This window comes from Leucoraja erinacea, chromosome 9 (assembly GCF_028641065.1).
Source record: "Leucoraja erinacea ecotype New England chromosome 9, Leri_hhj_1, whole genome shotgun sequence".
Classification (NCBI taxonomy): domain Eukaryota; kingdom Metazoa; phylum Chordata; class Chondrichthyes; order Rajiformes; family Rajidae; genus Leucoraja; species Leucoraja erinaceus.
In genome coordinates this window covers 12,427,770-12,451,842 of record NC_073385.1, presented here as the reverse complement: position 1 = coordinate 12,451,842, position 24,073 = coordinate 12,427,770, and positions in this window count along the sequence as shown.

Here is a 24,073-nt window from a genome sequence, read left to right as displayed (position 1 = left end):
GTCGTCAGCAAGTTCTATTTCTGTCTCTCCTGCCCGCAAAGTCCCCTCCTCCCTCGATTTTCACTTACTTTTGTATGGTTTTGTTTTTATTCTATTTTATTTTTTTTTTCTGTTTCTCCACCTTTGTTTTGTTTCTGTGCAGTCATTTTTTCCCCTTCCGTAACCTCCTGTGTGCGATTTAGTATTTTGTTTTTCTGTATTTGTACTCACCCGTAGCCCCCTCACACCCCCCATTTTACAGTGTTAGAGATCCCCCTCATCCCCTGCCGGCAGCAGGCCTTTCATCTCTTGGTGCTTTTAAACACCGTTCTGAGAGTGGTGGGGTTTTGCTGGTTCCTGAGGTTTTTACTTGTGTCCTCGCTTGTTGTTGTGCGCGATGCCGGCCTCGATGTTCAGTCGGGCGGTCTCATTTTTGATGTTGGGTATTCACTTGCTTCCGTGCGTTGTTGCCCCCAGATTTTGTTTCATCGCTTCGTTGCAACTGCTCGTCACCGGGCACCTGTTCCCGTTGCCAGTATGCCAGCCGTCACGTTTTCTGCTTCACCCGCCGCGCCAAGAAGGCCCCCCTTCCCCTCACGTAGCACCTACGTGTTTTCCCACCCCGCCGGATTTCTTTTTTTGTTTTTTTTTTTTTTTTTTTTCTTTTTGCTCTCCTTTGTTGTAGGGGTCGACCACTTAAACCTTTGCTGTTGTGATGTACTCTATTCCCTATTTCTTTGTCGTTGTTTGCTTGTGTTTAGTTTTCTTTGCTCTGTTGTATGTCCTCTCGTGTAGGTCTGAGTAGGCAGGACGTTTTGGGCTCCGCGCCCCTGCTGTCCGCCCTGACCCCCGACGTGGCGCGGGGGGGCTAATTAGATACGGTACGTTAATTACTCTTGGGTCGGCGCCTCCTCTCAGGTTGCTGTTCCATTTCTCCCCCCAGGGTGGGTTGAAGTAACCCTCGTCCACCCCGGCAACTAACGCGCCCGCACGCTGTCTGGCTGTTGGTCTACCTTGGTTTGCTCTTCTACTCCTTGACCAGCAGCCGCGAGCCCGGCTATCTCTGAGTATAGGCGCCACTGCTTTCGCGGGTATTACACCCGTCCCGGCCCGTAGTGCAGATGATCCGTTCCTATTTAGGCCACGACACTGTAATGGGGTTCGACAACGGCGTTGGTTTGTCTGTGGTAGGACCGGCCGACTGACCATTTTACCCCGCTCGATCCCACCAGGCTGGAGTCACTGTGAGTGGGCTGTTTGTGGCTTTACTTTTTGTTCCTTCAGCATTCTCTGGCGCGAGGCTAGGTAATGTTCGCGTCAAACCCCTTTTTCAGGACGTTGCGTAGGGGAGCCGAGGGAACCCAGCGGTCTGCACCCACACCCGCCCGCTACGATTGCCCCATCAGATCACCGGCCATTCTCTTGGGACCATGAGGAAAGTATTGTGCATGGACCAGCCTATCATATTTTTACCGCCATCGTTGCCTGTGGACGTAGTTTGCTCTCAGCTGCAGGACCCAGGCCTCTCCGCTTTACACCCTGCCATACCCACGTCGCATCTCACCATCCCCCGGTACATACCCTGCCCCACTATTCCCACCTGCCTTGGTGGGCCATCTCCCCTCTCAACTTCGTGTTGCACTACTGTACTGGTTACATTTGCCTTCTTAAAGTTCGGATAGCCCCCAGCTCCCAACCTCCCCCCGGCCAGCCAGCCTGTCCCATACACCCCCTCTGTGCGTGAAAATTCACCTCGGATTCGGATCAAATCTTTCCCCCTTCACGTCCCTTCATTAATATCTGTGCCTCTGCTCCTGTTTTTCGCGTTGTCCCCTATTTCCTGCAACACGAGACTTTATGTATGTTAGGCTCATCTGTTATCCGCACCAGCTTATCCCTTTCGATAGGATTCTAGCCTCTTTCATCCTTTGAATTGGCGTTGTCCTTATGGAAGTGTATTGTCTTCGCCGTATATTTTCAACTTTTTAATTTTTTAGAGCCCTATGCCCCTCGCCCCTCCTTTGGCCCACAACCCTCTGTAAAATTCTTTCTGTACCTTTTCTACAGTATGAGCCACGTTCTGTTTCCTCTTACCATGGCGCCCAGGAACAGAACCAATACCTAAACTGCCTGGCCACTCTCCCACAACGTCTTTCCTACACACTGATACCTTTACCCTCCCCCAACCGGTGCCTACTGTCTTATTCACACCTATTTCTTGATCTGTTCTTGATATTTGTCACAACGTGTTTGTTCCATTTTTTTCACCCCCTACTATTCTGCTGTTTTGGTCCAATTTCGCCTCCGACCCCCACCCACATCCCCACAGGCACCCCCCGGGAACTCGCAAACCCTCCCTCCGCTCTCCCTCCCCCGGCTCTACCCCAAAACCTCCAAAGCAATCTAATTCGACCCGCTGTCAGATCACACGCTGCCCCCGTGAATCAGACCCGTCGATCCAGCGACCAAACCGCTACACGTGCGATATGTGGTCTCTTTGGCACTTTCACCGCCAGTTTTTAAGGTGTTTGTGTTATTGGTTTTGCTAACAAGTGAGCTTTTGGCTTGGGCGTCTCTCGCCAGCCGAGTAGGTTTATTTTTGTGTGTGTTTTGTGGTTGTTGTTGGTTGCGGCTGGTCCCTCATTCACTCCGCTCTATTTGCACTTATACACCGGCTCCTCCCGTGTAAGTATCCTCCGCGGTTAGAAACAATATCCTCCCGGAGGAGTTAGTGTTTTTTTTATGAGTCGCGTTTGGGTTGTATTGCGTAATTGTTAGTACAATTTAATTGGAAACCAGATTTCTCGATTAGTATGTTCCTGCCCGCATCCACCCGCCACCACGCGGGCGTGAAATACACTTGGGGAGCCGGCCCAGCCCCACCAAGCCCCGCGATGGCCCCCCACCCCCCAGGACCGCCCCATAGCGGACCTCAGCCTCCCACCCCCTCCCCCCGCGACCGACAAGCCATAGTCCCAGTCCCGCTATGCTCCTGAACAACGGGACAAGGGAGAAACAAACAGGCATCTTGAAACATCATTTCGCCAAGGCCTCAAGCAGGTAAGAGGCTGAGTGGATAACCAGAAGCAACATACATGTGCTTCTAATGCTCTTCTTTTTCTTGTACCTTCATGTGCTTTTTTTGGGTGATAGTTATCTGCTTCCATCTACTCATCTCATCAACCAGAGAGTTGGCAGCTGAGGCGGGCGTCCGGCGGGTCGTGTCTTCTACACCACCAGGTCCCGCTTGCTGCCCCGCACTGTGCGACGCGGCTCGGGGACCCTCCCCCCTGGCTCACACACCCAGCGCCACAGTCCACTGTTGCAAGCCTACACAGGGCCCCGGCTGTGCAGCCCAGACCACCAGTGTCACTTCGAGCGTGTGCCGCTCAGCCGTGCGTAGGTCGTTGCTTCGTCCTCTGACCGGCTGAGGCTGCAGCTGCCCACGCTAGACGCACACTGCCTTCGCGCAGGTTGCGGGGCCACGTTGCCTCGTCCTCCGTATCCTTCTAGTGCTCTTGCTGACCAGAGCGGTTTCTAACCGCATTGTGTACTTATACTCTTCCTTCTCACCTCCACCACCACTTTCACTTTATATTCTTGATGTTTTACCCCCCAACTACAATCGTTTTTTCTCTACATGAGCACTAGTGCTCGCGCGTGAGCACTAGGGTTGGCTCGTGGCGCTTGTTGGGTTTTTCGCCGGGCTGTTGTCCTATTATGATTTCCTGCCATTTTCTCGAACGTTTCTTTCCCATCCCATGATAGCACTCTTTAAAACCCATAGACGACATATCCTTGTTGCTATATCAGTGCAGAAATACCCCCACAACCTGTTCTTTTCTCCCTTCTGCGAACCCTTTCCCTTAACCGGTGTCCCCCCACACAACCCTTCTTAGCCGTTTCTATTTCTTCCTTGCCTGACCGCGCTTAAGAGTACCTCTTTCTCGGCTTCCTTTTCGCTTACTTTCCAATCTGCACTCGCTTTCCAGAGTCATAACGGCAACTCAACGAATATTGTCACGCACAAAACGGCAACCACCAAACATTCCGCACTGCCCCTTGTCTCACCCGGTGGGTAGCCTGACCCCCCTCCTCCAACCAGAAATGGCGCCAGGGTTGTGTCCTGGGCACCCCCCCCCCTACGCCCACTCGGACCCTGGCCGCCTTCGGGCACCAACTGGTTGGGCCCGAACATGACCGCAGGTCGTTCATGTGCCCTGTCTGCCAACGCGAGGAACAAGCCGCCACGGTGTGCTTCGCTATCTCCCAATCTCTCGTCATCCATGGTCAACAGACTTACACACGCCCTGGGTCCCGTCTCAGCGTACGAGCGCGATAGAATGGATGTGGAGAGGAGTGTCCACTGTGGGAGAGTCGCGGACCACGAGGCCACAAGCCTCAGAATACACATGGGATGTCAGGGAGACCGCAAAAACGACGGGAAGTACGAACTCGTCGAGTGAGGCCCGCATCTAGGCGATAAGACCAAGGAATGGGCGCTGTTTCGGGTCACGCGATAACTACTCAGCCGTCTGAAGAGTTTGGTGACCTCGACCGACCTACCACGTTCCTTATTTTCGTTACTACTTCATTTTTTTTTGCCTTCCTACCGTCTGAGACGGCCTCACGCGCTGCGTTGGCCCCCAGCCTTTGTGTATTCTTCGATTTTCATTTCCAGTATCTGTACCTCGTTCTTTTGGCTTTTTCTTTTTTCTAACATAACAGGTCCTAGTACCTATGACTTAGGCCGGACGCACTGAGGACCGCACCTTTATTTGGTCACCCGAGGGAGGCTGAATCTGTGGACTCGCTTGCCAAGTGGCCTGTGGGGCCCAGCTCCAATGCCCCATATTTTTACAGGTGGAGCACGATCAGGTGCCCTCTCCCGTTGTATTTAGTGGCATGCTCCCCCCCGCCCCCCCGCCCGCTCCCCGTCAGGCCCGCGCCCCATATGGGTGCCAGGGCAGGCAGCCCCCAGAGATCCTGGGCTGTCGTTTCCCCCCTGAACGTGGGACACTGAGGATTAGCCACTGGAGTTCATTTTTTTGGGCGCGTAGACTTGTGCCCGGCAAGGAACCTGCCAGCCTAGTGGTTCTAACATGTTTCGAGAGAGGATACTTTTTGTACCGTATAAAGCCCCAACTCGGTCATTCACCAATGTTCTTTTTTTTTGTTTGGTGAAGCCATCAGCGGACAGGCACCCCATTCTTGGCCCCGACACGGACCCCCCCCCCTTTCCCCCCACTTTAGTGAGTTGTGCGTTTGATGCTGGTCGCGACCCTTTTCAGGCCACTTGCGCGTCCGGGGAGAGGGCTCGCGATTGGATGGGCTTCCGTTGGAAAAAACGATGCACACGCTCAAAGGGACGGAGGATCCAGGCGAACCACTGCTAGGAACGGCTATCCCACTGGTTTTTAGCTGACGGGAAGGTGCCTCAACGAGCATCCCGCAGCACAGTTTAATCTCAGGTGTCCACTCCTGAAACTGTGTCTATGGCGTAGCTACTTGCTGGCCCCCTGCTAACTGGCTCATTTGATCGAGAACATATGGATCGTTACGCACGTGCCTCAGGCCTGGCCGGATTCCGCCCCCGGATACCCGATCGACCCAAAACCGACCAATAGACATAGGTGCAGGAGTAGGCATTTGGCACTTTGAGCAGCATCCATGCCACTTCAAATGCCAGGACCCCTCACGGCTTCGTATTTTTTTTTTGCATCTCCCAAGACAGTTCTACCCCAGTTTCAATCTCCCACATATCCCATCACTCCCACTATTTTAAGAGCCATCTTAGCTCCTCTTGAACAAAGTATCAAGAGAACGTGCCATCCACCGCCATCTGAGTCTGTCTATGGCTCCTGCCCGGGAGTCCGGCCAGCGTGCGAATGGCTCCATGCTCGCGCTGCCCCGCGGGTAGTTAGCTGTCGGGCAGTAAGGTGACGTTGGGTCTGACGGACGTTGTTGGGGGAAAGAGGCGGATCATCCAACAGCAATTATGCTACACGAGGCATGCGGGCGAACATCAGCACACCTCTGCGACGACCATGCCTCATGGCGATAGAGGAATAGTGCCCTTCCCCGCTGGATCCCGCCTAGAATAGTCCCTTCAACAGCCAGAACGTTCACTTAGCTCGGCCTGAAAGGAGGGGCGTTTAGAGTCAACCGCAGCAGCACGTATCCGGGAACAGGCCACATTTCTTCGAACCAAACTCCCTCAGATCGGCACCCAATCGATTGTCTCTATGATTGCTTCGACGTTTCCCGCTTGTGTTTCGTTTGGCATTGAGATAGACACAACAAAGCTGGATGAAATCAGCAGGCAGGCAGCCATCCCTTTTCTGAGGGAAGAAAGCTATGGGTGACCCAAATTTCAGACAGGATCCTTTTTCAGTTTGGTCCGAAACGTCACTGTTATTCACCATGATGATGGATGCTGATTCCCACGGAGTTACTCCAGCATTTTATTGTCGTTGGTATAAACCTGCATCCATGCAGTTCCTTCCATACAGGTTTAGGGATTGATTTTTATTGTCACCGTGAAAAAGATACACGCATAATAAACTGTTTAAGAAGGAAACAGCCAGAGGCGGGAAAATCGAAGGTATCCACAACAAAAGCTGGACGCCCAATCACGCGGTTTCCGGACCACAAACGTTGACCTATTTCCTTCGCATACATAGATGCTGCTGCACCCCGGTGAGATGATTCCACGCTTTTTTGTTGTACTACAGCAATAATCACTTTGTTTTGAATGTCTCCTGTGCAAACGTCGTCTATGGCCACACCAGGTTCTCTGTTTTCTTCTTTTTGGTTCGCCTTTAGAACTTCTTAGAGCTAAAGGGCGGTAGTATACTAGGGCCACTTTGGCCAACACCGACCGTTCACACGAACAGCAAATCCTCTGGTACGAACTAACACTTGCCACACCCCCTAGGGACAATTTCCCTTGTACCGAGCCGTAACTTACAAACTGTATGTCTTCGGAGTGGCGGGGGTGAAACCTGAGAACCGGAGGGAAAACATACATGTTCACCAGGAGAATGTTCAAAAACTCCGTTACAGACAGCAACCCACCCAGTCAGGATCGACTATCGGTCTCTGGCGCTGTGAGGCAGCAATCTCCTGCTCACCCACGTGGTGTTATTCTCAGGTATACCAAGAGTGTGTCGAAAAACTTTGTTTGCGTGATATGCATGAATATCATCCCGATACATGACCAAACAACGTCTAGTAAAGTTCAGAATGGAAATCAAAGTGCCAAAATACACGGTTAAGGGCTGTCCCACTGTACGAGGTATTCAAGAGTTTCCCGAGTTCTTCCCATTGATCGAGCTCGTTTAATCGTTCGAGCGGTCCTCAGGTGTGCGTAGGAGCTCGGGATGGCTGTTAGCGGCTCTACAAGTTACCGGTTAGGTTACTTGGGGAAATCGGTAAACTCCGTGACGTTTTTTCTAATAATGTGTGACACCCACCAACAACGCCTCTCACGAGTAAAAACCCCCCCCCCCTTCCCCCAAAAAACTATCGTGATGAAACCACGAATGTTACTTGTTCACGTCGAGCCCTACGTACGTACGTTACATTACACGAGCCGGAATCAGGGGCGAACTCGGGACGAACTCTTAATTACCTGTACAGTGGGACAGACTTTCCCACGACGGCAGCACGGAGAAAGTGCAATATTAAAAAAGTGGAAATTTGCACCGAATGAGATTGGGAGATGGGGGAATTAATCTGATGTTTTTGAATATGTAGCATCAGCCAGTCCACTTGCAGGGTCGACCCAAACGCACCCTTCATTCTCTCCAGAGATTTGCTGACCCCTGCACCCGATGAGTCCTCGTTCTCCAGAGCTTTTTTTGAGCGTATTTTAGCTAGGCATATTAGAAAAAGTCAGCTCTAGTATATTCAATAACAGTGGGGAAAGGTCGTGGTATTTGACCCATATTCATCTAAAACCTTCTATCTGTATGTTGACCCCATTAATGCATACTAATCTAAACTATACGGCCCCTGCTCCAACTCTTATTCTCTCCGCCTGTCACTACTTCCTTAGAGCCATAGCCATTTAATTCCGGATCTGTGACTTCTACCTGCCGTATTGTGCTTGAGAGTGCTTATTTTGTTATTTATTAAGTTGTATATATGGGTGTGCCTTTCATCTATTTTTTTGACATTATTTTTTTGTTTTTTTACACCGCACTCGACCTCTCTACTTTTTTCAGATGCTCTCTTTCGAGTTTCATTGGCATTTTTTTTTCTTCCCTTTCGAACCCAACAGTGCTTGACTCTGCCCAACAATTGTAAACTCAGCCACCGGGTCTCGGTGCCAACTAGGAACCTGGTGATCTGATATCAGCACAGACAGTCGGAGGAGATGCTCTCAATTCAATGTATCATACTTGAGGTCCCCCGGCAAGGGCAGATCTATTGCGATCTAGTCTCAAGGTTTTACATGATCATTTCTTAAGGTCTCAATCAACTACGTCTGAATGCATCCAGCATCTCCAACACAGTGGGAGCAAGTCTGGGGCGCCTCCACACAGTTGAATAGCTCACTGTCAGGGTTCCCAGGTGAAGAATGGCCATTCCCTGCCAGTGCCCACGTTCCTTGCCATAGGACACCAGACAGGCTCAACAAGCGATGCAAATCTGAGCAGGGCTGGATGATGCCACGTTATGTGGGAGATTTCTGCGTTTTAAATGTGTGGTGGTGCCATAGACTGGCCTGCAGCACCCATTGCTTGCAATCCGCCTGCCCTGCCCTGCCCGTTGCATACCTGCTGCGCTCCTGCGCCCTTTGATGCCCGGCATCGCCCTCTGCACCAGCGACCTGTCAATCACCCGCACGGGACCAAGGTGCCACACAGGCAACGCCCGAGGTCATGAAACAGAAAGAACACTGGCGTCACGTGACTCCTGGCGCAACACGCCGCCGCCGCTCCTCCACCCAATACGCGCTGACGCGCAACGCGCAGAGTGCTGGCAAAAGCGTGCCTGGAGTACTGGCAGCTGAGCGGCGCGGTGAACGTAACACGTAACACGTAACACTAACACGCCGCCGTCTCCTCTGCGCGCTGACGCCACGCGCAGAGGGCTGGCAAACCCACGTCGTGCTGAAGCCGCGCCTGGAGTACTGGCAGATGGGTGAGGCGCAACACGGCAGAGACCATTTGGCCCCCATTGGATCAGTGTTTGCCTTTAGGCAATGTTTTCCAATTTGCAAACTAAGCTCCAAATGTAGCTCATTCATTGTCCACTTTATGTTCTACACAGCCCCCAAGAATTGTGGCCTCAGGTCCCTTTGTAGGGGCACTGCTGTAAATTATAGTTTAATTCAGAGACACAGCATGGAAACAACAGTCTATTTCTATTTTTCCTCCATTTGTTCTATACACTGTCTAAATCTCTTGGTTTCCATTTTCACTGACTCTCAGTTAGAAGAAGGGTCCCTCGACCCGAAACGTCACTATTCCTTTCTGTACAGTGAGGCTGCCTGTCCCCGTCTGAGTTTACTCCCGCATTTTGTGTTTATCTGCTCTGTAAAGCAGCATCTGCAGTTCCTGCACACATCTTTGGCCCACCGGAAGCTCCCATGCCACCCATCGATCTCCCATTCTACACTAATTCTATAATTATCCCCACTTTCACATCCACTTCTTGTAGGGGGGCAATTTATAGAAGCCCTAACTAACCTGTTGTGTATAAGATAAGAACATCTGATGCGAGTGGAACAAACAAAGGTAGGTACGGAAAAGACATGCTGGAGAAACTCAGCGGGCACGGCAGCATCTATGGAGAGAAGGAATAGGCAAGGTTTTCGTGTCGAGACCCTTCTTCAGACTTCTTCGGGTCTCGACCCAAAACGTCGCCTATGTCCTTCCCTCCATAGATGCTGCCTCACCCGCTGAGTTTCTCCAGCATTTTTTGTCTAACTATCTAACCTAATAACCTGCATGGCCGAAACTCACCCGGTCACAGGGAGGATGTGCAAAGTCCACATGGATAACACTACAGGTCAGAATCGAATCCGTGTCTCTGACGCTGTGAGGCAGCACTTCTACCAACTGGCACAGCCACTTTGGTTATTTTCCTATTGGTATTGGTAACTGCAGTTTGGGATTTTTTCTCTGTGCACTACCTGTTGGGGACCTTGTATATGGCTCGATGCACTCATGTATATTATGACTGATTTAATTGGAAACATACACAAACAACTTTCTTCTCCTCCCTCCCATCAGGCAAAAGGAATCGATGTGTGAAAACACACATCTCCAGATTCAGGGACAGTTTCTTCCCAGCTGTTATCAGGCAACTGAAACATCATACCACAACTGAGAGCAGTGCTGAACTACTATCCTACCTCTGATTCTCTCGGACTACCATTGACCCGACTTTGCTGGCTTACCCTGCACCTAAACGTTATTCTCTTATCATACATCTGTACACTGTAAATGGAGTTGATTGTAATCATGTATTGTCTTTCTGCTGACTGGGTAGCACGCAACAAAAAGCTTTTCACTGTCCCTCTGTTCATAGAAACATAGAGTAGGAGTAGGCCATTCGGCCCTTTGAGCCAGCACAGCCATTCTATATGATCAGAATCAGCACCCCGTTCCTGCTTTCTCCCCAAAATTCCTTGCTTCTGTTTGCCCTAAGAGCTATATGTAACTCTCTCTTGAAGACATCCAGTGAATTGGCCTTCACTGCCTTCTGTGGCAGAGAATTCACACAGATTCACAACTCTCTGGGTGAAAGAGTTTTTCTCAGCTCAGTCCTAAATAGCCTACCCTCTTATTCTTAAATAAGAATACCAATAGTTTCTTGGTACACATGACAATAAACTGAACTGAACAAAAGCCTAGAACAACTATAATAAACCAATATCAATGGTTCCATGATATCTTATTGTACCAGGTACAGAGAAAATACATTTTTGTTGTTTACAGCTCAACAAAACTATCCCCGTACATAAGCACAGTAAGTACAGAACTCACAGAAGTTCACTGAGTCTGCGTGCAAGAGGCAGCAGTTTGCCACCATTTTACAGTCCTAGATGCAGCTGGCACAAACGCTAGTTTTTTGCCGCCGCCGCCTCAGTTTTGATCATCCAGCAAACCGATGTCCCTCTCCACAGCCTGGCCCTCCTCAGATATTGTTCCCCTGAGGGATGCCTCCTGCAGCTGACATGCCAACTGCAAAGGGCTGGGGAGATAGATACAATTCAATGTATCCTCTGCAAAAGCTTCCAGATACACTGCAAGGATAAAAACCCCAAACATGAATGTCTTTGCTTCGGCAATTATCTCCAGAGCTAAGGCCTAAGGAGATGGCTCTATGGATCTAATGCTCTATGGCTTCATGACGATACGATACGATGCGATGCGATACGATAGAACTTTATTCATCCTAGGAGGGAAATTGGTCTGCCAACAGTCATAAAAACACAACAAGATACATGAAGCATTAAAATTATAGTGACGAGTGGAATGTACAGGATTGGGCATGTGCAAAGATTGGGGAGAGGAGGGGGTGGGGGGGGTGTTGGAGGGTGAGTCAGTCTACCCTACTACAGAAGGCGGAGGAGTTGTACAGTTTGATAGCCACGGGAAGAAGGACCTCCTGTGGCATTCTGTCTTGTTGAGATGGCTCTAGGGATCTACGGCTCTAAGGCTGAGATGTCTCTATGACATTGGACATTCTCCATGGAACTGATGCGCTACAATGCAGAGAATTGTAGTTTGCACTCTGTATCTTCCCCTTTGCTCTGTCTATTGTACTTGAGTTTGACTTGATTGTATTTATGTGTAGTGGTATCCGATCTGATTGTATAGCATGCAAAATAAGCTTTTCACTGTACCTCAGTATATGTGACAATCATAAACTTGAAACCAACTTTGTAGTTAATATATCTGGATATAAGAAGTGTTATAATCATAAAGAATTAAGGGAAATGGTGTTTGACACCTGGTGGAACATTATAGAATTACAAATCAGAGGATTTTATGAAGATTGTTTAGTGCAGCGATATAGAGTGGAAACATTGATCCATTGGTCCATTGATCACCCGTGCACGTAAATTACATGAGTATTGGGATGATTAACTTATTACATATTTGTTTATTATATATCATCTATGTGCATAAGCTAGCCAAGAATATAAAGGAGGATAGTAAAAGCTTCTTTAGGTATGTGAAGAGGAAAAAAAATAGTTAAGGCCAAAGTTGGAGCCTTGAAGACTGAAAAAGGTGAATTTATTATGGGGAACAAGGAAATGGCAGATGAGTTGAACAGGTACTTTGGATCCGTCTTCACTAAGGAGGGCACAAACAATCTTCCTGATATAGTAGTGGCCAGACGATCTGGGATGACGGATTAACTGAAGGAAATCCACACTGAAGGCTGATAAATCCCCAGGGCCTGATGGTCTGCATCCCAGGGTACTTAAGGAAGTGGCTCTAGAAATTGTCGACGGATTGTTGATCATTTTGCAATGGTCTATAGATTCAGGATCAGTTCCTGTGGATTGGAGGGTAGCTAATGTTAAATCCCAATTTTTAAGAAAGGCGGGAGAGAGAAAACAGGGAATTATAGACCAGTTAGCCTGAGGTCGTGGTGGGGAAGATGCTGGAGTCAATGATAAAAGATGAAATAGCGACACATTTGGATAGCAGTAACAGGATCGGTCCGAGTCAGCATGGATTTACGAAGGGGAAATCATGCTTGACTAATCTTCTGGAATTTTCTGAAGATGTAACTCGGAAAATGGACAAGGGAGAGCAAGTGGATGTAGTGTACCTGGACTTTCAGAAAGCATTTGATAAGGTCCCACATAGGAGATTAGTGGGCAAAATTAGGGCACATGGTATTGGGGGTAGAGTGCTGACATGGATAGAAAATTGGTTGGCAGACAGGAAACAAAGAGTAGGGATTAACGGGTTCCTTTCAGAATGGCAGGCAGGAACTAGTGGGGTACCGCAAGGCTCGGTGCTGGGACGCAGCTATTTTACAATATATATTAATGATTTTGATGAAGGGATTACAAGTAACATTAGCAAATTTGCATATGACACAAAGCTGGGTGGCAGTGTGAATTGTGAGGAGGATGCTATGAGAATGCAGGGTGACGGACAGGTTGGGTGAGTGGGCAGATGCATGGCAGATGCAGTTTAATGTGGATAAATGTGAGGTTATCCACTTTGGCAGCAAAACCAGGAAGGAAGATTATCATCTAAATGGTGTAAAGTTGGGAAAAGGAGAAGTACAATGGGATCTGGGAGTCCTTGTTCATCAGTCAATGAAAGTAAGCATGCAGGAACAGCAGGTACAGTGAAGAAAGCGAATGGCATGTTGGCCTTCATAAGAAGAGGAGTTGAGTATAGGAGAAAAGAGGTCCTTCTGCAGTTGTACAGGGCCCTAGTGAGACCACACCTGGAGTATTGTGTGCAGTTTTGTTCTCCAAATTTGAGGAAGGACATTCTGCTATGAGGGAGTGCAGCGTAGGTTCACAAGGTTAATTCCCGGGGATGGCGGGACTGTCATATGCTTAGAGAATGGAGCGGCTGGGCTTATATACTCTGGAGTTTAGAAGAACAAAGGACAAAGGACATTTATTGTCACATACACCAATGGTGTAGTGCAATTTGAGTTGCCATTGTAGCACACCAATAAAATAAAACAGGATGAGAGGACCCTAATTGAAATAGAAGATTACTAGACAAGTGTAGACCATGTTGGGTAGTTCTCCAATTGTGGGGGGGGGGGGGGGGGGGGGGGGAGGCGGGATGCAGCGTCACACACACTAACTACCCCCCCCCCCCACTCCCCGCAAATTAGCATGCTAATTACACCATTTGATATTATATTTGAAATTATTACACTCCTTTTTACACCATAACACCCTATCGACTGAAGCACTAGCCCCAACTTGCAGTCACTCTAGAGAGGGGGCAAGAGGGGGGGGTTAGAGAGAGAGGGCAAGAGAGACGGGGCAGAGAACAGAAGAGGGGATAGAGGGAGCAGGGGGTGAGAGTGAGGTGGGAGAGAGGGGGGCAGAGGTGAGGGGAGGGGGATTGGGAGGGGTTTTGAAGAGGTGAGGGGAGGGGGAGAGGTGGGGAGCATTGGGAGGGTGGAGGGAAGGGGGTAGTGGTGTGTGGAGGGGAGGGCGGTTATAGGGGAGAGATGGTGGGGGAGGGGAGATGGAGGGGGAGGAGGGGAAGAAAACGAGGGGAGGGAGCTGAGGGGAGGAGTGGAGAGGAGAGGAAGGGAGAGGAGGGGGGAGGGGGGAGGAGGGGGGGGGGGGAGAGAGAGATGCATTTTTATTTCAACCCAAACCCCCATATACACAACCATTTTGCAGGCAGTGATTGTTTTTTTCTTAACCTCTTTTCATATTCAAACCAACTTAAGGACTTACTCCATGTGTTGTCGTAGCAGTGTCGTAGAACAGTTAGAGACACGTGACCCAACTGCCTCCTCCAGCGTGGCAGACTAAATGAGGCACCACCACTTTTGTCGACTCCTGCAGCCAGCAGAGCAGAGAGGAATTGAATTTGGTAACACCTTAATATCTCTGCCATTTTTCATCGACTGGATAAAATCACGGCACACATGCGGGAGGGGGGCTCTGTGCGAGGCTGCCCGAACATGACGGCAGTGCATGGCAGCGTTACATCAGAAATCACAAAGCACAGAGGCCAAAAACAAACCGGTCAAGAACAGACTTACTTTTAGTAAGATATGATTAAGGGTTGGGACTACGCTAGGGCAATACATCTTCCCAATGTGGGTATGAGAGAACAGTTTTAAGATAAGGGAGTGTAAGCCTTTAAGAACGGGAGATGACTTGGAAACACTTATTCAAAGAAGTGAATAGCAATTCCAGGACTCAGGGGGCAGTGCCGGCCAGTGTCTGCATAATTTCAACGAGACGAGCTAGGAGGGCATTGAAGATTAGCAGTCAGGTATTGGGTGGAAGAGGAACGCAGCTGATGGGGATGTTTCACCATGAATAGCGGTGCTGGCTCGAAGGGACATCCGAAACTGGCCTACTCTTGCAACGTTTTGTCTATGTCTATTGTCTATTGTATTTACGGGATCTGTTGTGCTGCTGCAAAGAAGAATTTCAGTGATCTCATAGAGAGTCACAGAGTCATACCAGGGTGGAAACAGGCCCTTATGCCCAACTTGCTACACATCGACCAATGGGCCCCATCTACAACTAGTCCCATCTGCTCCGTGGGGCCATAGCCTTCTAACCCAGTCCTATCCAGTAACTCTGAGGGGTGTTCGGACCTAATACCTGTCCTGCTCCATAGATGTTGCTCCAACATGTGCGATAGTTACCTGCCTCAACTACTCCTCTGGCAGAGCACACACCCTTTGTGTAAAAAAAGTACCCTCTGGATTCCAATAAACTCAGTTCACCCTCACCTTAAACCTATGCCATCTAGTTCTCGAGTTCCACTACTCTGGGCAAAGAGACTCTGGCATCTACCCGAAGCTGTCCTCGCATGATTTTGTACATAGTATAAAAATCGCTCTCATCATCCCTACGCCTCCAGGGAATAGAGTCCCAGCCCTGCTCAACCTCTCCTTATAGCTCAGACCCTCGAGTCATGGCAACATCTTCGCTAAATCGTCTCAGCAATCATTCTGCTTGTCAGTAATTGACAATTAAACATGTTGCGGCCCTTGAGGGAGTCAGTAGGCCTGATCTGATTATGTCTTGTTGCAGGAAGGAAACTCGCAGATGCTTTTACACCAAAAGATCGGCGCAAAATGTGGAGGAACTCAGTAGGACAGGCAGAATCCCGGAGTTAGAAGGAAGGGGGCTGGCTGAAGAAGGGGTTCTCGAACCCAAAAAGTCACCACCCCTGTGCCCCACAAGATGCCTATTACTCCCAGATTAGTCTTAGATGATGTTCCAAATATAAGTCTTCATTGGAGTAAGAATACAAAATTAAGACACGGCATTGGGCGTTCACGTATTGATTGTGGATAGGAACACTGACAAACTAGGGAGGAAAGAGTAGCAGCAAAGGCTCCTTTTCAGGCATGTCAGGTCCGTGACTAGTGGGGTTAGGTGTTCACGGCTTCAGAGCTGGTTCACCCAGCTATCTTAACAAAGAAATATTAATGATCTGGAGTGAGGGAAGTGAAATTCTGGCAATATCTCAAGTTTGGATATGACACTAAGCTGGGGGGGGCAGTGTTAGCTGTGAGGAGGATGCTAGGAGGAGACTGCAAGGGGGACTGATAGGGGGTGAGTGGGCAAATGTTTGGCAGATGCAGTCAGTATAATGTGGGATAAATGTGAGGTTATCCATTTTGGTGGCAAAAAAAAAAGGAAAGCAGAATATTATCTAAATGGGCCGACTAGGAAAAGGGGAGATGGAAAAGCAACGAGACCTGGGTTGTCATGGTACACCAGTCATTGAAAGTAGGCATGCAGGTCATGCAGCAGCCAGTTAAACCAAAGCGAATGGTATGAGCTTTCATAGCAAAATGTGAGTATAGGAAGTCAGGGAGGTGCTACCTGTTGTCCAGTGATGCCACCTGACCCGCTGTGTTACTCCAGCACTAAGTGCCTTTTTTTTTGGTAAAGCAGCAGCTGCAGTTCCTTGCGTCTCCCAGTCACACTCAGTGCACGCTCCACTCTGTGAGAAACCTCTGCAACAACTTGAACCCACAAGTCCCAGACGATGAATTATGTGTTTGGTCGCATCTGTACGGGTACACAAAGTGGAAAATACTGAGTTGTATCTTGAACAGGATTGTGGGTTTCTCTTTGTCCGAGAATCCTTTTAAAGTCGGTGCTTAAACCAGCAACTTATTTACTTTGCAATGCAATTTACATATACAGTACATTCAAGTCATGAATTTTGCATGTGTCTTTTGGCTTAATGTATACCATTGAGTTAGTGCTGTTTAAGAGCTGTGATAGTATTGTACCATGTGCACCACAAGAGACATATTAGTCAGGGACATTTTCTGTTCCAAATATAAGATTATTTGGAATATAAAAAATATGTACAGAACACCCCAAAAAAAGTGCAAAACTCTTCATGCATTGTCAGGGTCCGTACATTCAGTGGTGTCACACTCAGTAGTGTTCACACCTATCTTTTAACAAAGAAAGAGACAAAATGCTGGAGTAACTCAGCGGGAACGGCAGCATCTCTGGATAGAACGAATGGGTGATGCTTTGGGTTAAAATGCACCCATTCCTTCTCTCCAGAGATGTTGCCTGTCCCACTGAGTCACTCCGGCATTTGGGGTTTATCTTTGGTGTAAACCTGCATCTGCAGTAACTACGCATTTCAACAAAGCACCAGAACCAGGGTCCAGAGCTCCATTACCAGGGGCCACAGTTTAAGAATAAGGGGTAAGCCATTTAGAACGGAGACGAGGAAACACGTCTTCTCACAGAGAGTGGTGAGTCTGTGGAGTTCTCTGCATCAGAGGGTGGTGGAGGCAGGTTCTCTGGATGCTTTCAAGAGAGAGTTAGGTAGGGCTCTTAAAAATAGCGCAGTCGGGGGATATGGGGAGAAGGCAGGAATGGGGTACTGATTGGGGATGATCAGCCATGATCACATTGAATGGCGGTGCTGGCTCGAAGGGCCGAATGGCCTACTCCTGCACCTATTGTCTATTGTCTATTGTCACCCTTGCCACTCATGTGGCCTCCCCAGGGGTGATATCCCTTCATTGTTTGACTCTGTTCACCAGCATCTGCCCCTCAATGTCCAGCAGCGGGAGAACCCGAGACTAGTACTGAGTGGCTTATTGAACAGAATTAAAGATATACACAAAATGCTGGAGTAACTCAGCAGGACAGGCAAGGCAACGTCTCAACAGACAATAGACAATAGGTGCAGGAGTAGGCCATTTGGCCCTTCGAGCCAGCACCGCCATTCAATGTGATCATGGCTGATCATCCCCAATCAGTACCCCGTTCCTGCCTTCTTCCCATATCCCCTGACTCCGCTATCTTTAAGAGCCATCTCACCAGGGATTAACTCTACTGAACGTTTTTCCTTCCATTATTTATTATGTAAAAGAATATGTGTGTTATGATTGTGTTTATAATTTGTTTGGTTGTTTTGTTGTTTGTCTTTTGCACAAAAGTCCACGAGCATTGCCACTTTCATTTCACTGCACATCTCGTATGTGTATGTGACAAATAAACTTGACTTGACGACTTGACTTGATTTGAAAGCATCCAGAGAACCGGCCTCCACCGCTCTCTGAGGCAGAGAATTCCACAGACTCACAACTCTCTGTGTGAAAAAGTTTGTCCTTTTTGTAAATCAGCGTCTGCAGTTCCTTGTTTTGACATTTAAAACGGCTTTATTTGGTGAGACAGCAGCCCTGGCCCAATGTTTTGTAAAGACCTTTACTTCCATTTTGTTTGCCTTGCCTACCCCCCCCCCCACCCATGAAGAAGTCTGAAGGGTCTTGACCCGAAACGTCACCTATTCATTTTCTCCAGATATGCTGCCTGACCCGCTGAGTTACTCCAGCCCTTTGTGTCTATCTTCCCTTTACTCTCTCTCCGCGAAGTCACAAGTCACAGGTTGTAGGAGTGGAATTAGGCCATTCGGCCCTTCGAGTCTACTCTGCCATTCAATCATGACTGATCTCTGCCTCCTAATCCCATTTTCCCGTCTATAACCCCTAACCATTGACTCCCATTCTAATCAAGAATTTGTTTTATCTCTGCCTTAAAAAATAATCCACTGATTTGGCTTACACAGCTCTCAGTGGCAATGAGTTCCACAGATTATCCCCTCCTCCTCCGACTAAAGAAGTTCCTCCTCGCCTCCTTTCCAAAAGAGGGGTCCCTACCCCCTGCTGCATTGATGCAGCACCTCCCACAATTACCCCCCTCTATCCACCCACCCTCGTCTGCCTCCCCCCCCCCCCCCACCCTCCACAACCCTCTGCGGTTGAGGTCCATGAATGATACATTTGGCGAGCTTTTATTTCTGGAGGTACGGGCGGCTATTGTGTCAGCAGACAAAAGGAGACATTGGTGTGGAAGCGAGAGGCGGCGGCCTGCTGTGAAAACCCATCAAGTGTATAATAGCCGCCTATTTGCTTAGGCTCTGCTCGGCCAAGATCATGAACAAAGCCGCATATCAGCACACACTGTGGCTGAGGGGCCTAGCCCCCCCCACCCCCCCCCCCCCCCACCACCACCACCACCCCCAGCCCTTTGAAGCTCTGCATGTGTCATCCCCTCCGGAGCCGACCCGACCTGCCCACAATCTGCATCTTTTACGACCCGTCTTTTGCACATCAAAACAAAATGTCATCATCTCCTCATGTCCAGGTCTTACGCACTTCAGAAGGTGAATGGTGAATGGAATGGTCTGTGGGGTTGTGGGGGGGTGGGGAGGGTTGGAAGCGAGATGGCTGTGGAAGGGGGGGGGGGGTGGTGCATTTGGTGCCTAGGTGACAATGTGAGGACAGGAAACCTTTGATCTTGACTCTGCATTGGGCCGAGGTGTAAAGCCTGATAAGGGGCTGAATTGTCCAAATTCCTTACAGGGGACTCGAGTCTTTCATTCGGGGATTACTAGCAAGAGTGTCGGTCAGGGCAAACAACACAGAACAAAAAAAACAACAGTAGATGAAAAATTTGGTGTTTGTCCACTTTTGTGCTGCAAATAGCAAGGCCCAGTCAAACTTGTAAATGGTTTTGTACTGTACCCGAATGAAGTGCAATTGAAAGAGCTGAAGAAAAAGATTATAAAACCACCGCAAAACACCCCGCCAAACGAGAACCAGCAAACGTCAAGTCAAGTCACATTTATTTATATAGCACATTTAAAAAACAACTCTCGTTGGCCAAAGTGCTTTACATTTGTTATAAGAATAGCACAACAAAACAAACTACATACATATATACATGTAGCCCTCACTCAGAGGACGTCAGGAAAGGCTTGGGAGTATAGATAAGTCTTTAGTCTTGACTTAAAAGAGTCGATGGAGGGGGCAGTTCTGATGGGAAGGGGGATGCTGTTCCACAGTCTAGGAGCTGCAACCACAAAGGCGCGGTCGCCCCTGAGCTTATGCCTAGACCGCGGGATATTCAGCAACCCCAAGTCGGCCGATCTGAGGGGCCTGGAGGTGGAGTGGTGGGTGAGAAGACTTTTTATGTAGGTGGGGGCAAGCCCATTGAGGGCTTTGTAGACATGGAGGAGAATCTTGAAGTTTATACGGAACCGCACAGGGAGCCAGTGGAGAGAGGCCAGGATCGGGGTGATGTGGTCCCTTTTTCGGGTGCCCGTCAGGAGTCTCGCTGCGGCGTTTTGGACCAGTTGCAGGCGGGACAGGGAAGATTGGCTGATGCCAGTGTAAAGGGAGTTGCAGTAATCTAGGCGGGAGGAGATGAATGTGTGGATGATCTTTTCCAGGTCATCAAACTGGAGGAATTGGAACGTCACCCATTCCTTCGCTCCAGAGCTGCATTGCTGCCTGACCCCAGTATTTTGTGTCTATCTTCGGCGTGAGCCAGCACCTGCAGTTCCTCCTTACACATTTAGAATGGAGGTTTTCACACTTATGAATGCATAAACCCACGAGAAAGTTTGTTTCACATCATTTTTGCTTTGCACGCATGTTTTACGCTGAATAAAGTTTGCTTTTGGAAATGAAAAGGATTTGAAATCCAGGGGGCTCGGACCCTCCTGCTGAGTGGAATCCACGGAAGCAAGTGGAATCCAAATTCCAAAGCCACCAGCAATGTGTGGGAAGGAGCTGGAGATGCCGGTTTATATCGAAGGAGGACGCACAAAGCGCTGGAGTAGCTCGGCGGGCCAGGCAGCATCTCTGGAGAAAAAGGACGGGTGATGCTTCGGGTCTGAAGAAGGGTTCAGACCAAAAACGTCATCCATGCTTTTTCTCCTGTGATGCTGCCCGACCCGCTGAGTTCCTCCAGCACTTTGTGTCCATTATCAGCAACACAATCATTTTTAATAGACAATAGACAATAGGTGCAGGAGTGGGCCATTCAGTCCTTCGAGCCTGCACCACCATTCATAGAAACATAGAAAATAGGTGCAGGAGTAGGCCATTTGGCCCTTCGAGCCTGCACCGCCATTCAATATGATCATGGCTGATCATCCAACTCAGTATCCTGTACCTGTCTTCTCTCCATACCCCCTGATCCCTTTAGCCTCAAGGGCCACATCTAACTCCCTCTTAAATATAGCCAATGAACTGGCCTCAACTACCTTCTGTGGCAGAGAATTCCACAGATTCACCACTCTCTGTGTGAAAAACGTTTTCCTCATCTCGGTCCTAAAGGATTCCCTCTCTATCCTTAAACTGTGACCCCTTGTTCTGGACTTCCCCAACATCGGGAACAATCTTCCTGCATCTAGCCTGTCCAACCCCATAAGAGAATTTTGTAAATGTTCAATGTGATCATGGCTGATCATCAGTACCCCGTTCCCGCCTTCTCCCCATATCCCCATGACTCCGCTATCTTTAAGAGCTCTATCTAACTCTCTCTTGAAAGCATCCAGAGAATTGGCCTCCACTGCCTTCTGCCTTAATACACACAAGATGGTCAGGATTGGGATTTTAATACACGTTATGCATATGTTAACTTTCCCTGTCCCCAGGCAAACTCCAGGCGAATTGCCTTTTGTTCCAACACTGTGTCTTTTATTGTAAACGCCACCTATCCAGAGATGGTTCTCCAGAGATGCTGCCTGACTCACCGAGTTACTCCAGCACTTTGTGTCTTCTGCTTCCGTTGAGTCTCTTATTGTCCCGTGTGCCGAGGCGTCTGTACGGCTGATGGATGATCTATTTCATGGCTGATCTATTGTAAATGTTATCATCTTTATTTTTGGAAAGAATTGATGTTAGACCTCAGTTGGATACACAGATCTCATGGATATAAAAATAGACACTGACAATTGGAGTAACTCAGCAGATGAAGCAGCATCTCTGGAGAACATGGACACAAACTGCTGCACTAACTCAGCCGGTTTCTGTGCCTATGGCTCCAGGACTTAATATCACTAGAAAATGTCATTGCAGGTAGGCTAATGGTTTAGTTTAGTTTAGTATTGTCACGTGTACGGAGATACAGTGAAAAGCCTTTGTTTGCATGTTATCCGGTCAGATAAAAGACTATACATGAATATAATCAGGCCTTCCACAGTGCACAGATGAAGGATAAAGAGTAAGGCATTTAGTGCACAGACGCAGTCACGGTGGCACAGCGGTAGAGTTGCTGCCTGACAGTAAAATGCAGCGCCAGAGACCCAGGTTCGATCCCGACTACGGGTGCTGTCTGTACGCAGTTTGTACATTTTCCCTGTGACGTGCGTGGGTTTTCTCCGAGATCTTCGGTTTCCTCCCACACTCCAAAGACGTACAGGTTGCAGGTTAAATTGGCTCGGTAAATGTAAAATAATTGTCCCTAGTGGGTGTAGGACAGTGTTAATGTGCGGGGATCGCTGGTCGGCGCGGACCCGGTGGGCCGAAGGGCCTGTTTCCACGCTGCATCTCCAAACTAAGCTAAACATAACAATAATGTAACAATCTGCTTTACAACTGGATTTGGCAATAATATGCTGGCCAAGATATAATTGCAAATCGAAAGAAACTGAAGATGCTGAGAATTAGAATCAATACTAGAAACGCATGAAATGTTCTGTCAGCTTCTCAGCTATTGGTTTATTATTGTCATACAGTGTAAAGCTTGTGTTTGCATGTTACCCAGTCAAGTCAGATAACATTACTTGTGATTACAATCAAACCATACACAAGTACACAAGGTAGTACTCGATCTGAAGAAGGGTCTCGACTCGAAAGTCACCCATTCCTTCACTCCAGAGATGCTGCCTGTCCCGCCGAGTTACTCCAGCACTTTGTGTCCATCTTCGGTTAAACCAGCATCTGCAGTTCCTTCCATTACAGGTAATTTAATTTGTTTTAGTTTAGAGATCCAGCGCAGTATCAGGCCCTTCAGCCCAGCGAGTCCATGCCTGTTCAGCGATCCCTGCACATTAACACCCGTCCTACACACACTAGGGACAATTTACAATGATACCAATTAACCTACGAACCTGCACGTCTTTGGAGTGTGGGAGGAAACAGGAGCTCCTGAAGAAAACCCACGCAGGTCGCAGGGAGAACGTACAAACTCAGTGCAGACAGCACCCGTAGTCAGGATCGAACCAGGGTCTCTGGCGCTGTAAAGCTGGTTTACACTGAAGCCAGACACAAAATGCTGAAGTAACTCAGCGGGACGGGCAGCATCTCTGGAGAGAAGGCCACGAAGTCGCCAGGTCGTCCGGCACCATCTTGCACCTGTGGAGAGAGAAGAAAAGATTTTTCAGATCAAAAACCCTTCACAGACAAAAATCTAGTGGTGGAGAACAGTCTCAACCTGAAACTTCACCCATTTCTTCTCTCCAGAGATGCTGCCTGATCCCGCTGCGTTACTACAGTTTTTTGTGTCTATCTTTGGTGTAAACCAGCATCTGCAGTTCCTTCCCACACATAGTAAACCTGGTGCTCTTCTACTTCAAAAAGCGCACTTTTCACCTGAAAGTGGAGGCTAGGTTCAGCTCCTCTGAAATGTGGCACGTGTGACAGTTCAGAACTCCCTCAGTCCTTCCTCTTTTATCATCCTTCCTGCCAAGGATGTTTGTTCTATCTGGGGGAAACAAGGTTATTATTTAATATAAAAAACATATTTTATATTTTATAGTTTTATATGAATCTGTGCTATTTATGCTGTTAACTGCCTATGTTCTTAAAGGGCCTGTCCCACTTACGTGATTTTTTTCGGCGACGTGCCGGCACCCATCGTAATCGCAGCAGTTCGCCGAAACGCCACTGTCGGGTCTCCGTTGTCGCTGGAGCCAAGCATCGTGGAGCGGCCTCCGGCAGGAGCGACCTGGGGCTCCAGTCGCGGAGCCTGCGGACCTACTCACCACCGTAGAGCTGGCCGAGTTCGGAGCGGGTGGAGCGGTGGTGGCGCGCTGCTGCGACCCGACCCCCGGAGATTCGGAGGCTTACCGCAGGTCTGGCAGACAGGAACACCGGGAGCCCGCGGGTC